Source organism: Diospyros lotus, chromosome 3 (genome assembly GCF_014633365.1).
Source record: "Diospyros lotus cultivar Yz01 chromosome 3, ASM1463336v1, whole genome shotgun sequence".
Lineage (NCBI taxonomy): Eukaryota > Viridiplantae > Streptophyta > Magnoliopsida > Ericales > Ebenaceae > Diospyros > Diospyros lotus.
Window position 1 is genome coordinate 3600805 of NC_068340.1, and position 4086 is coordinate 3604890.

At 33.3% G+C, this 4086-nt stretch overlaps 1 long non-coding RNA gene across 1 annotated transcript; it reads right to left on the reverse strand.

Moving 5' to 3' along the window:
• Nucleotides 1–2960: 2960 nt before the first annotated feature.
• LOC127797834 (uncharacterized) lies at nt 2961–3789 on the reverse strand. The gene is made up of 2 exons (XR_008022289.1): nt 3510–3789; nt 2961–3390 (listed from the first exon to the last, which is right to left on the reverse strand). It is a non-coding gene; the product is annotated as an uncharacterized LOC127797834 (long non-coding RNA).
• Nucleotides 3790–4086: the final 297 nt, after the last annotated feature.

Below are 4086 nucleotides of genomic sequence, written 5' to 3' on the forward strand. Positions count from 1 at the left end.
CCTCTTTTTGCAAGAGTCGATGATAGAACAAGTGATTAGCTTCAAATACCATCATCAACTATATTTTCTTATAAATATATTTTTATGAAATATTATATTTATATCTATTAAATTGATACAACCGATTTCTAATTTTTCTTTGTATATATTTATAATATATCTAATTTGTTTTTGGTGCAACCGTTTCTCATCTTTGGATATCATAATAATTTAATTATCAAATTTAACTCTTTATCTTTTCTATGTATATTTAAAGAAATTTTTAAATGTTGGAGTTTATCCAATTAGCGCTTTGTGTGAGACAACCCCCCCCCCCCCCCCCCCCCCCCCCTCCCCGGTGCACTTACGAGGAAAATTGTCTAGCAATTTAACTGTTTTCAAGGGATGAGAATGGCCCCATGTCATGGGCTTTTGGGTTGAACTGATTTTTTGGGTTGGCCTAACTTATTTATTTATTTATTTATTTATTTATTATTATTATTATTATTAATTTTAATTTTGCATCATGACGTATCAATTACAAACCCGAACATTCCAAAATTTAGTGGATTATGTTACTAAATATGCAATTTGAATTTATATATATATGTTTGTGTGTGCGCCTAAACTAGAATACCTAAAATCAGTTCGAAGTATTATTTATTTTACAGTCTAGACTAATTAAAATGATGTCATTTTGATCAATCCTTTCCTTTTGCTCACTTTCCCCTTCTCTTATCCTCTTCCTTTCTCTTTCAACAAGAATTGTTGAATATCTGACGACGGGGCTTATGGCGAAGCGACGAGAAGGAGCAATGGCAAGGCGAACTCTAGCTAAGGGCAAATCTGATGACGAGGAGACTGAGGCTTATCGACAATGCGACGCATATCCTACCAAGACATTAGACTCGTTGCAGTAGCAAACCCTATCATCATCGACCAGTTCTATTGAAAGAGAAAAAGAATACTTGCTTCTGGGCGGTTAGTTTCCTTTTTCCTTTCTCTGGCCATTCCAACCCATGTGATCAAATAAAATCAATTTAATAGGATCCCAATGAAGATGAACAATTCTTATATAGATTTGGAACCTTGAATATCAACAACCCATGTGATCAAATAATACTTGCTTCTGGGCTGTCAATTTAATAGGATTTAGGATTCCTTTTTCCTGTCTGGTCAGTTTTCCTTTTTCCTTTGTCTGCCCATTCTTATATACATTTTTGCAAAAGATGCCAAACAAAATCAATTTAATAGGATTCCAATGAAGATGGGATATCAGGTCACACTAGCAGGCCAAAAGCAGACTTAAGGCAAGCCTATTTCAGCGTGTGATTAATACAGGTAGGTTTGAGTAAAATTTTGGTTAAATTGAAATAACGAAATCGAACTAGTTAAAATTGGTAGTTCGGTTTGGTTCGATTATAGACCGGTTTAGTTTGTTCGATTCGATCTCTTTATTAAAAAAAAATCGAAATAATCAAACTAATTAAAATGTTATTTTTACTCAAGTAACAAATTCTTTTAATCAAATAATATCATTTTTACTTGAAAAATAATTTTTTTTAATCAAGTAATATTCTTTTTACTCCGATAACACTTATTTTTTAATTGAGTAATTTTTTAGTTTTTTTTATTTTTTATTTTTTTTTAGCCTTTTGATTTTTTTGGTTTGAACAACTATTCGATCGATTCAGTTTAGTTTCTGAAAAAGATTTGGTCTATTTAGTGTAAGCAATTCAATCAGTTCAATAATCGAATCGACTGAGTGCTTATCCCTAAATTATAGATCGACTCATTGACCCAACTCTCTTTTAATTACTCTTTTAGAACTCTAATAAGACATGAACAATTCTATATTAATGTAAGTTTAATATAAATTGTGATTTATAAGTAATGGGTTATTTCTTATTTTAACGTGCAAAAATTTATTTTACAACAAAATTATACATCCATATCCATACAACTCTTTAGTTAAAATGGATAATACGTACTGTAGGATGTAATTAATATTGATACTAGTAATTCTTTTCACTAATGCAAAGCATTCAAGCAAGGATATCATATGAAGCAATCAAAGCTAGATCCAATAGAAAATTCATGCAAAAACACTAGATTATGCATAACTTGAGTTTCCTTCTCTACATTTGTAAAAATTTGCCATCACCCATTGAGCTTCTTTGATATGCCACCATGTGTTGCATATGAACTTTGCATGTCTAAACTCAAAGAGTATTCGAAATCGCACTCTAAATTAAACCCTGCTAATAAGATAAGAGTAATTTTTGCACATGAAGTTGCACCCAACCCATGTTATATTCATGGCCGTTGTCTTATGGTCTGTGATCATAATAATTAAATGGTGATTTAGACAATTTAATTTGTTTGTATTATTTGCATGTATCTAGAGGCAAATAGAAGAAATGAGAAGCAAACTATGATTGAGGTGGAAGCTTAAAGAAATCAAACAATAAAGAACATAATAAGCTTCACATATCAACAAGATAGGGACAATAAAGAGCCAACAAGATAAAACCTTGAGGAATATTTTGAGCAATATTTTGAGAGGACATTTATACTTAGCCGATTTTTTAAAAAATCTTTTCTCAAAAACTTGTCATGCTCAATTGATATATGAACATACTTTAACATTTGGAAATGCACAATTATATGAGCTTGAATCTTCTAACTCAAAATCATTTATAGGAGAAAAATGTTTTTTTGGAAATCATCAATAAATCAAATTTACAAAAAATAAATTTTTTTAAATTATTTTCTTCATAAATCAAAACACAAATTTCTCAAGAGCACTCTAAACTCAACCCTTCTAATAAGAAAAGAGTAATTTTTGCACACAAATTTGCACCCAACCCATGTTATATTCAAGGCCATTGTCTTATAGTCAGTGACGATAATAATTAAATGGTGATTTAGACAATTTAATCTGTTTATATCCTTTGCATATATTTAGAGCCAATATATAATAAATGAGAAGCAAACTATGTATAACTCTAACAGACCCCCACAATTGAGGTGGAAGCTTAAAGAAAATCAAACAATAAAGAACACAATAAGCTTTACATTTGAAATTAACAAATTTATAAGCATGTGGACCGGGCCATGGTATAATGTTTGTGCTCTCTATCTTCTTCCTCATAGTTAATTAATTATTCAAGCCACCAAATTGGCTTCTAAATTAAAAAAGGTAAGGATTTGTTGCAGCATCGGGAGCTTGGGAGAGGATGGAACAACTGATGAGGTAGAAGAAGTTTTTATGACAAATTGCAGCTTCCATGGGACAAGAAACAAGACAACAAACATAGGTGAATGCAAAGAGGACATCACTTTCATTTTAAGTTTAGCTGAATCCCCCAACACCCCCAAAAAAGTGCTATCTTTGTGTCCCTTCGTTTCCTGTAAAACAGAGGATGAACCCAGCACAAGGGAGAACTGATTAATTTATATCTGAGACAGAAAGACTAGAACCAATAAAAAGATGAACAAAAAATTCAACTGAAATGATATATTTCCACCTTATTTCTCTCTTCAGCACTGTAATGAAGTAACTAGGACTGAAGAAGTGCAAAAATCAGCATAATTTTGATACAACTGATTGCACGAAAGGACGACCATCAGCCGCACCAGCCCCAGGCAACAGGGCCAACCAGAACCAAAGAGGCCAGCACACCTCCAGCCAATGTTGTTAAAATCGTAAAATCGTAAGAGGGTTTTCGACATGTAAAATCTTAAAATCGAGTGTAATTCAACTTCAAAATCGTAAAATCGTAAGAGTTTTCAGTGCAAAAAATTATAAAATCGTACCTGTAAAATCGAGAGTTTAACAACCATGCCTCCAGCAAAGAGGTAAGCCAACAGGGCCAAGCTCCTCAGCCACACCGTCGCCAATATGGCAAGGGCAGTGAACAGGACAAACCCCTGCTTTCCTCCAACCCTGTGGCCACTAATGTGGAAACCAGTGTCTGGAAACAGCTTGTTCAGATTATCCCCTTCCAGAATCAGGAACTCGACCGCTACCAGGAAGAGCTCAAGGTAAATGATGGTGGATACCAGCGTTCTTCCCTTGGCTCCAAGGACAGCCCTCCAATGTCC